Consider the following 11,941-nt stretch of genomic DNA (forward strand, 5'->3'; position numbering starts at 1 on the left):
GGGACATGATTGTTTTTTCTCCTTAATTGGGGACATCACCCAGAGCATTATCTGGCCTGCCTCCCTGTCCAGACCACAGAGGGGGCAGGGAGCATGGGGAGTTGGGGCTTGTTTTGTTTTCATGAAAGTGTTTTGTCTTCTGGGAAGAGTGGTGTTCAGGAATTATGTAAGGATTGTTTCGGGATGTGAATTTGAGAAAGGACAGCAGCAACCAGAAGTTTCTGGAAGATAAATCATTTGGTATGGCAAGAGAGTACAAAGCTAAGGATTTAAACAAGTTATAGAGTGTCTAAGAAAGCTGCAGATGGCTCTTGTAAGGTAAATTTCATTCAGTTTTTGTATGTGGTCAAGTTGTGTCTGTTGGGTTTTTTGTTTTTGAGGAGAGTGTCTTAGGGGTTGAGAGTCACACCTAATTTGGGGTCTTTTGAATGCTGCTCATGGCTGGTTGCTGTTTTGGTTGCTGCAGTATGCTTTACGCCCTACGTGTGTACGGCTGTAGGTTATATACATCTGGGAGCTGGGTGTCTTTGTGATCTTTAAGTGCTGATGTAGGGCTTTATGGAATGGGGACTTACATGGCTTGGTACAGGCAGGAGGGTGGCATTGCGTGTGTTGAGCCAAAATGGGCTCTCGGGTTTTTTTGCAAGTTTTTACCTTGGTGCTTGGATGGAGCTCTTGAGAGCACATGTTTGGTTCTTGGGTGTGTGCATGTTTCTGGTCACCTATCCTTGGGGTGTCAGCTCTACTGTGATAGTGTAAGCTGACAGTTATTTGGACAATTATGTTGGCACATGGGGGACACTGGAGTAGGTGTGGGCTATTATTCCTTGGGGCATGGTTTGCCTGAGTGGTGGAATTCTAGTGGACATAGGAGGTTGTGGTGATGAGAGTAGATTGGTGTTTTGAGAGGACCTTGTTGATCTGATGCATGGAGGGTTGGATTCTGGTTTGTGCCGTGCACTGATATTTCACCTTAGAGAAGCTATTAAATAACTTCACCATACTGAGTTAGGAATAATTCTCCCTCCAAAAGTGTATCAATATATTGGTAGGCTCAACACCGTTTGCTTAGGGTTTATTGTAACAGACAGGAAATCATAGGATACAGAACCATGTTGACAAAAGTGAATAATCCACTAGGCCACAACCCTCTCCCATGGTTGCTCATGAGAAAGGGCAGGAACACCAGTTTACACTCTATGAGGAGACAAAGGAAGTAACAGGGGATGCCTTCCTCTTCCCTTCTTTTTTCTCATACGGATGGAAAATACTCCCTCTGCTATATGTTAAACAGTTGAGATCAGTTTGATCCACAAGCTCTAAAAAAAGAAATGCCTGATATTGTTTTGCATCTAAGCCTGGCTCAAATATAAGCTGGAGGATGGGATAAAATGGCCTCCAAAGGGAAACAAACTATAACACTAACTCACACCTAGACTTGTTTTATAAAAGGGAGGAAAATGGGCATAAGTCACTATGTGTGAGCTTTTTGATGGATATCTGTCTGTAACGTGGGCTACATGACCAAGTTCCCAGACCAGTTCAAGATCAGAGAAAAAGCATCACTTTTAAAGCCAAGCCACTCTGGGAAATAAATGGCTGGTATTTCGTACTCTGGCATTCTTATCTTTTAGTAAGTTCCTCCCTGCATGCTAGAGAAAGGGGACCACAACAGGAAAAGGGACCTGGAAAGGCTGACTGCATCAGGCCCCAGAGCTTTTGAAGATGATTAAAAGGCATAGATTCTGCTTTGGGGACAATGTAGTAAGTGATATCCCAAATTACAAGGGACTCTATGAGACCCATTTGTTCTTATGCTTCAATTTATCCCTCACCATAAGGCCTCCTTCGGTTCCAAAAGCAGTGCCTCCAGTCTCTCAGCAGGATGGAGTTCAGTGTATTTTTAACAGTACTGACCTCTCTATTGCCCAATGATTATTAATTTCCTCTCAAGAATTCTCTTTTATAAAATGTATATTTTTGGATTCCTGGTCAATATGATATCTGAAGATTAAAATACACTGTGCTTTAATTTAGAAAAGGCTCCAGGCCCTTTCAGGGAAAACCCCCTAACTTACCTTTTCCATATGGCTTCCAAATAAATCTGGAGCCATAAGAGGGGATATTTTTCATTTCTGGAGACAGGGCATATAATTCTTTGCCACCAATGTGGAGAGGCCATAGCTGGTTGGCCTATGTCTCCCTGGAAGCTTCAATTGCACCGGGGATGCTAAGATGCCTCAGGTACATAAAAGGTAATCAAGAGCCAAAAGGGCAATCCCTGCAGCTCTCACAAAATTGATACCTTTAACATCAGGAATAGTGGACAGCACAGGGACATCTGTTAGAGGAACCTCCATACATCTCTATGCCCATCTGGTTAAGGCACTCATGGAAAACACTACAGGGGAATCCAAAAATTAACCCAGCAGGAAGTCTCCTGGTAAGAGAGATCCTACAAAATCACCAAGCTCTGGAACTGTTTACCACCAATGCTGTCTTTTTGCAAGGAGAATATTGCTTTTATGTTAACCATTCTAGATTCAAGTCCACTTACATAACACTCCAATCAGATTGTAACTTATGAAGAAGAGCTTTACAACTGGTGGACATCCCTGTGGGCTCAAATCCTACAAAGGTTGTGGCCTTTACTTGCCCATGGACATGGTGTGTTTGATTTTGCTCTTTGGCCCATGTATATTAAATGCCTTAGTGATAGGCTGGGGTTGTTGCTCAGTGGTAGAATGCTTAGCTCAGCACTACATATAAATAAAAAAATAAAATGAAAGTCCATCAACATCCAAAATATATATTTTTTAAATGCCTCAGTGAAATTTATCCCTTCTCATCTGGAAGCTATCAAGTTCCAGAGAGATGGTGATAGAGATGGGGCCGCAGGTGCATATTAAGGTCCTCTAGATAGACCCATTGAAGAGTTTTCCTATTTGCCAGAGCTAGAGGAAGGTGGAGTTGTCATCAACCAAATTCCAAAATAGCAGTTAGGGCTATTTCTTCAGAAGAGGGAATAAGAGCAGGAACTAGAAACATGATAGACACACACAGGGCAGTGACCTCAATTGCTACAATTGCATGTACAAAGTATCTAATGGGCATGTGAATGAGCACATGAACAGGACTTGATCAACATCCTGATTGGAGGGTGGTGGCCATCATCAGAGAATGTCTTACTCTTATTGGATGTAGAGACTCCACTCCCTGAAAGTCATTGACAAGGGCTTTAAAAGTCACCTAAAGAAACAACAATATAAACCCCTCACAATAGCAACTCAACAACAACCCATGTGGAACCCCTCCCACGTGGGAGCTGCACTTGTATGTTTAAAGAAAGAAAAAGAATTTCTGTCACTATATGACTGAAAGTCTCATTCTTTAGATCCACAAGAGAAAGAACCTACACCTCAAAACAACAGGAGAAAGCAAGTGAGGAAATTCTCCCAATACCTCACAACACTAATTCCAAAACTGACCACGTAGACAATGCCTTAGAAGAAATGTGGGATAAAGAATCTAGAAAGCCAATATTTTTAAATGATCCATGAACTACAAGAAGATCTAAGCAAGAATTAATAGAAAAATACAGGAAACAAAAAATTATTTCAGTAAAACAGATTCTGAGAAATCACAAAACAAAAATCCAAGAAATGACAGGCTCAATAAATCCAAGTAAAAACTTCATTGAAAGCATCACCCAACAGATTACACAACAGAGAAGACAAGAGTTTCAGGCCCTAAAGACAGGGTATATGATATTAAAAAAAGAAACAAAAGACAACAAAACAGAATATTCAAGAAATCTAGCACAATATTAAAAGACCAAACCTAAGAATGAATCACTGACAATCAGGAGAGTGGTGAGATACAATCTAAGGTTAAGCATCACCTATTCAATGAAATAACATCAGAAAGTATTTCCAGACCTTGAGAATGAGATGGAAATGCACATTCTGAGCCCCAAGTGCACAAGACCAATTCAGATCCTCTAATTATAATCAAAATGTAATATTATAACATATAATTACATTATAATTATGAATTATCATTAAATTATAACATTATAATTAAAACAGAAAATACACAGAAAAGGTACAATTTTAAAAGACTTAAGAGAAAAATTTGAAACTCACAGTTATTGTGCAGTCAATGAGAATTTCGGCTATTTTCTTCACACAAACCCCTCCCAATTAATGAGGGATTGGAACAATGTATATCACACCCTCAAAGAATATACTTGCCAACCAAGATTGCTATGTCCAGTAAAGGTATCCTTCCTAGCTGATGAAGAAACAAAAACCTTGCAAGAGAAGTACTAACCAAAAGAATTCATGACTACTAAGATAGCACTACAGAAAAGCTTCAACAAATGCTACACCCAGAAGAAATAAAACAATCAGATACCACAATGGATGAGTCTCATTGGAAGAGAAGCCCAGTAAAGGTGAACCAGGACCAAATGAAACATTAGAAATAAAAGGGGAGGAAATTACTGTTATCTCTCTACAGAAACACTGGATGTAGTTGGTCTCAACTGTTCAACCAAAAGCAACAGACTGGCAGGGAGGACCAAAACCATGACCCATCTTTGCTTTTTCTAAGAGACCACCTTAAAGACAAATACATCCAAAGCCTAAAGGAAAACAATGGGAGAAAGATAAATCTGTGCAATTAGACACCAAAAATAAACATGCACAGTTACACTTTTATATGACAAAGCGTACCTCAAGGCTCAAGATGAGGCAGAACATCATGGCAGAAGAGTGTTGCAGAGAGAAACAGCTTACATGGTGATCAGGAAGCAGAGAGAGACTCCACAGGCTAAATACAAATATGTATTCCCAAGCTACATCCCAATTCCCACCTCGTCCATCCACAACCTACCACTTCAGTTACCACTCAGTTAATCCCTATCAGGAGATTAATTCACTGATTGGGTTAAGACGCTTACAAACGAATCATTTCTCCTCTGAGAATTTGTTCATTGTCTTACACGTGCGCTTTCAGGGGACACCAAGTCAAAACCATAACACTTACCAGAAAGACTTTTGCTAAAAAGAAATGGAATTGTGGCTCAGTACTGCAGCACTAGCCTGGCATATGTGGAGCATTGGGTTTGATTCACAGCACCACATAAAAATAAGTCAATAAAAATAAAGGCATTGTGTCCACCTACAACTAAGTAGTATTTAAAAAAAAGAAGTGATAAACTTTCCAATAAATGTGTAGGCATATCGCAATACAAAATATGAAAGCACAAGGAAACAAGACATCCCAAATAGCCCATAATACCTCAACAATGGCCTCCATCAACACCACAGTGGAGGAAATGTCAGAGAAAAAATTTACAAAGTTCACAGTTAAAATGTACAGTGAACTAAAAGACGTAAGGGGTGAACTTATAGAGAAAATACAGGAAGTGAAAGATCACATCAATGAAGAGAGATTCAGGAAAAAGAACCAAATGGAAATTCAATAAGTGAAATTAAAAATTCAATGGAAAGCATCACTAATAGATTAAACCACTGTGAAAATATTTTTAGGACATAAAGACTGAGTATATTACCTTAAAAATAAAGTGGACCACTAAAAAAAGATGTCAAGAGTCCATGATCAGAATATTCAAGAAATCTAGGATAACACCAAAAGACCAAACTTTAAAACATTGCAGTAGATAAAAACTCCTAAATATAAACTAAAGGAATGCAAAATCTTTTCAATGAAATATTAGAAAAATTTCCAAATCTTAGGAATGAGTTGGAAATTCAAATAAAAGTAGCATGTAGAATTCCAAACAGAATCAGAACACATCTTTTCCAAGTTAAATGTTAATAAAAATAGTTAATATAAAGAATAAGGATAAAATTTTTTAAACTGCAAGAGAAAAACAGCAGGTCTTATTTTGAGGTGAACCAATTCAGATTTCAACTGATTTCTCCACCCATACTGTTAAACCCAGGAAGGCTTGGTATTCCAAGTTATGAAAGAAAATGAGTGCCCTTATTAATATAACCACCACAATTATTCTTCAGAATTGAAGGTGAAATAAAAACATTTCATGATAAGCAGAAACTAGAAGAATGCGTAACCACAGAGCCTGCACTACAAAACAGACTCTTTGAACTATTTCATGAAGAAGAAATAAAACAGAAATAAAAAATAAAAATTTAATGATTATATTTCACAAGAAGAACAATCAAGTAAAGGAGAATCAAGTCTAAATCAAATAACAAAAATAAATCAAAATGACAGGAAATTAAAATCGTCCCTATAACAACATGCAATGTAAACAGCACAAACTCTCCAATCAAAAGACATAAATTTAAAGACTGGATAAAAAAACAAAACCCAACAATACACTGTTTGCAAGAGATTCACATAACAGAGAAAGACATCCGCACAATGAAGGTGAAACAACGGAAAAAGTCATCTCATTCAGACAAAGTGGACTTTAAGCCAAATTTAATCAGAAGAGACAAAGAAGGTCACTTCACAGTGTGTTAAGGGAATCATTCAACAGCAAGATATAATTATTGTACATCTGGGGTTCTAGCTCAGCGGTAGAATGCTTGAGTACCACGTGTGAGGCGATGGGTTCGATCCTCAGCACTACACAAACATAAATAAATAAAATAAAGGTTTTGTGTCCATCTACAACTAAAAAACATTTTAAAAGAGATATGATTTCTATGAATATTAATGCCTCAATCAATGATAAGGGTTTGTACATAAACCCTTATCAATATTAAGAATTAAATAGACCACAATACAATAATACTGGGTCATTTCAACACACCTCTGTCCCTAATAGATAGATCATCCAGACATAAGATAAGTAAAGGCTTTTTGGAACTGAAAAAATACTAGTAATCAAATGGATCTAACAAACATGGATAGAATATTTCATCCATCAATGACTATACTCACTTTCTTCTCAGCAGCACATAGAACATTTTATAAAATAGTTCATATTTTAAGTCACCAAAACAAATATTAGTAAACACAAAAAACCCAAATAATTCCTTTCATATTATCAGATCATACTGGAATAAAATCAGAACTCGATTACATGAAAAGAAAACATGAACTACTCTAACACTTAGAGATTACATAATACGTTTTTGAGTGTTCCATAGATAGCAGAAGCAATAGGAGAGAAAATTTTAAAAATTACTAGAAACCAGTGACAATAGTGATAGAATATATCAAAATCTCTGGCAGAGTATGAGGTATTTCTAAGAGGAAAGTTTCTAGCATTGAGTTCATGTATTTAAAAAACAGATGCCAAAAGAATAATCTAAATTTACTCTTCAAAGCCCTAGAAAAAGAACAACACACTAATAACAAAATCAGTAGAAGACAGGAAATTATTAAAGCCACAACCAAAATCAATGAAATTGAGAATAACAAAACAAAAAATATAATGTGAGGCAATGGGTGACAAGAGTAATAAATCCTTAACCAAACTACCAAGGATAAAGAAGGTTATCAAAAGTCTTCCAATAAAGGAAAGCCCAGGACTGAGCATATTCTCAGCCAAGTTCTTCTACCAAACCTTCTAAGAAGAACACAAATCTTGCTCAAATAATTCCACAATACAGAGTAGGAGGGAACACTGCCAACTTCATTCCATGAGGTCTGTATCACCAAAATACTAAACTAAGACAAAGACACTAGAAGGAAAGACAACTTCAAGCTAACATCCTCATTTAAGTCAGCTTTTCCACTACTGTGATTAAAAGTCCTGACAAGAACTATTTTAGTCAAAATTTTATTTGAGTGCTCATAGTTTCAGAAGTTTCAGTCCATAGACAGACAACTCTATTCCTAGAACAACATGGAAGAACAGTGTGATGGAGGGAAGTGGTTCACATGATCATCAGGAAGGAGCAGGGGAAGTCCACTCACCAGATATGAAATATATACCCCAAAGTCACACCCCCAATGATCTACCTACTCCAGCCACAGCCTACCCACCTTCAGTTACCACTCAGTTAATCCCGTCAGCAGGATTAATTCACTGATTCTGTTAAGGCTCTCATAACCCACTCATTTCTCCTCTAAGCCTTCCTGCATTGTCTCACACATGAGCTTTTGGGGGACACCTCACATCCAAACCATAACAATCTTTGATGAACACAGATGCAGAAGTTGTTAATAAAATATTGGCAAATAACATACAAAAACAGTGTATGATTGTACATCTTGGGTTCTAGCTCAGCGGTAGAATGCTTGGGTACCACGTGTGAGGCAATGGGTTCTATCCTCAGCACTACATAAAAATAAATAAATAAAATAAAGGTTTTGTGTCCATGATGATCAAGGGGTTTTCATCCCAAGGATGCTAGGTTGGTTCAACATATGAAAATAAATAAATGTAATTCACCACAAAAACAGGGTTAAAGAAAAGAAACATGATTATCTCAATAGTTGCATAAAAAGCACTTGAGAAAGTATAGCACCCATTCATGTTTAAAACACTAGAGAAGCTAGGGATAGAAGGAACCTCCCTCAACATTGTAAAGGATACAGATGAAAAACCCAAGGACAACATCATAATGAACAGAGGAAAACTGAAAACATTTCCTCTAAAACAGGAACAATACAAGACGGTCCACTCTCACCACTCCTATTCAACATAGTCCTTGAAATGTGAGCCAGAGCAATCAGGCATGAGAAAAAAATTAAAAGGATACAAATAGGAAAAGAGCTCAAATTATTTCTAATTACATTCAGAAGTCACAAAAAAGTCTCCAGAAGACTTCTAGAGCTGATTAGCAACTTCAGTAAGTAGCAGGATACAAGATCAATGTACAAAAACCAATCACTTTCTTATAAACTCCAATAATAAATCTGCCAAAAATTAAATTAGGAAAATTATCCCATTTACAATAACATCAAAAAAATATTGGGTAATTAATCTAACAAAGGAGGTAAAGAACCTCTATGATAAAAACGACAGAACAAAAAAGAAAGAAGTTGAGGAAGAAAAAAGAAGATAGAAAGACCTTCCATGTTCTTTATTTTTAGATTTCATTTTATAAATTTTTATTTATTTTTTTACATGAACTCTATTATTATTATTATTATTATTTGCATTACAATTCTTAATACACCTTTGTACCACAATTTATCATATTTCTGTCAAAAGACTAGGAAAGCAACTGCCATTTGGCCCAGTTATACCACTCCTCCAAGAATTAAACCATTATGCCTCAGTTATACATACATACCCATGTTTATATCAGTACCATTTACAAAAGCCACACTATAGAATCAGCCTAGCAGTAATAGACAAATGGATGGAAAAAATGGTGTGAGTGTGTGTGTGTGTTTGTGTGTGTGCGTATGTGTAAAAACAAAACTTCAAAGAAAGTTGGAGGGAAATTCATGAAAGTCAAAGTGAGATCAGAAGCTAAAATGATGCACCCCAAGGCCCTAAACAAAACAAAATGAAACCATTTCCAAAACCAGAAGAAGGAAGGAAATGATGGACAACAGACCTGAAATCAATACAATAGACAATAAAAACAATACAAATGATCAATGAAATGAAGAGTTGGTTCTTGGAATAAATAAAACCTTGCCCAAACTTACCAAAAGAGAGAAAACTCACATTAATAAAATCAGAGAAGAAATAGAAAAAATTAGCACATACATCCAAAGAATCACCAGGGACTATATTGAAAACTCATAATCTGATAACTTAGGAAACCAGGGACAAATATCTGTTTCTAAGCATATATGACCTACCAAAATTAAACTGTAAATATAGAGAAAAGCTAAATAGACCAATGACAAACAATGAGAAAGAAGCAGTAATACAAAGACTTCTAAAAATAATAGAAGAAATAGAAGATTTTTTTTGCAGAATTCTGATAGACATTTAAAGAGGAACTAATAAAATAGAAAAAGTTGGACCATTCCAAATCTATAGTATGAAGTCAGATATTACCCTGACATCCAAAACCAGGTAAGGACACATTAAGGAAAGAAAAGTAGAAAACAACATCCCTAATGAACTTAGATGCAAAACTCCTTAATAATAGTATTAGAAAACTGTAGTCATCAACACATTAAGAAGATTGTACAGCATGACTAAATTGGTTTCACTCCAAGGATACAACAGATACTACTTTGAACGTATGCAAATCAACAAATGTACTTCATTACACATGTAGAATTTGGATACAATGGGATACTGATTTGAACATATGCAAATAAATAAATGTACTTCATCACATATGTAGCATTTGGAGAACCATCATATAGTCATCTCAATACATACAGAGAAAGCACTTTAATAAAATTCATTTTGAAAACTGAAGAAACAATGCATAGAAGAGACTTACTGCAAAAACCATAAAGGCGACTATATATACAAACCCAAACTCAACATCATTGTGAACGAGGAAAATATGAAACATTACCTTTCAATCTGGAACAAGTGAAGAGTGTCCCATTCAGACCTCTCTGTTCAATATAGTACTGTATATTCTTGCTGGAGCTATAATGCAAGAAAATGAGATGGAAGGGATAAACATAGGAAAAGAAGAAGTCAAATTATATCCGTTTTGATAATATAGTCAGATACCCAGAAGATCCAAAACACTCCACCACAAAGCCACTAGATTTGATATTAAGAAGAGCAGCAGTTTAAAATTTCAGCACAAGAAAATCAGCACCTTTCTTATACATTAATAAAGAACCCAGTGAAAAAGAAACAGAAATAGCCTCATAAAATCTAATTGAATACCTAGCAATAAATCAAATCAATGAGGTGAGAGACCTCTACAATGAAAACTGGAGAACATTGAGGAAAGAAATTAAAGGTCTTCTTTAATTCTTTAATGGAAAGGCCTTTCCATTTCCTTAAATAGGTAAAAGTAAAATTGTCTAAGTAGTCATACTACCAAAAGTGTTACACAGATTCAATGAAATTCCCAACAAACTAACAATGACATTCTTCAAAGAACTAGAAAAAAAACAATTCTAAAATAAATTTGTAAGAACAAAAGACTCAGAATATCCAAAGCAATGCTGAGCAAGAAGAGCAATGCTTGAGGCATCACAAAACCAATGACACTACAGAGCTCTACTAATAAAAAATCATGGTATTGTCATCTACACAGACATGAAGTCCACTGGTATGCAAGATACAGGGACAAATCCACATAGATGCTGTCATTTGTTACTCAACAAGGATGCCCAAAAACACATGTTGGAGAAAGTATTGATAACTTTTTTACAAAAAGCGATGAGAAATCTGGATATCCACAAGCAGAAGAATGAAAACAGATTCCTATATTTTGCCCTGCACAAAAGACAACTCAAAGTGAAATCAAAGATATAGACTTTAGAACAGAAATTTTGCAAATTATAGAAGAAAACACAGGCTCAACACTCCAATATATTGGCATAGGCACTCACTTCCTTAACAAGACTGATAAAGCTCATGAAATGAAACTAAGAATCAATAATTTGGACAATCTCAAATTAAAGGGCTCCTGCACATAGCAAAGAAAACAGGTGCAAGAAGAGGCAGGTAACATAATAGGACAAGTGGCCCCTTTTGCCAGTGGCCCCTCCAACAAGGAATTAATATCCAGAATATATAAGGAACTCAAAAATCTCAACACCAAATAAACACACAACACAGTCAGTAAATGGGCAGAAAAACAAAAGAGACACTTCTGAAAATAAGAAATACAAATGGCTAACAAATATATGGCTGGGGGACTTCAAATCCTAGAAATCAGAGGAAAGGCAAATCAATACTACACTGAGATTTTATCTCAACTCCATTGAAAATGGTAATCATCAAGAATACACATAATAGACTTTGCCTGCGTCCTCCCGGAGCCGTCCTATCTCCCCGCACCTAGCATCCAGGGAAACGCACCGCGCACCGACGGAGCGGACATGGGCA

The sequence above is a fragment of the Marmota monax genome, unplaced genomic scaffold (assembly GCF_021218885.2).
Source record: "Marmota monax isolate L192 unplaced genomic scaffold, Marmota_monax_Labrador192_F-V1.1 WCK01_AAM20220418_F8-fsc00360, whole genome shotgun sequence".
Lineage (NCBI taxonomy): Eukaryota > Metazoa > Chordata > Mammalia > Rodentia > Sciuridae > Marmota > Marmota monax.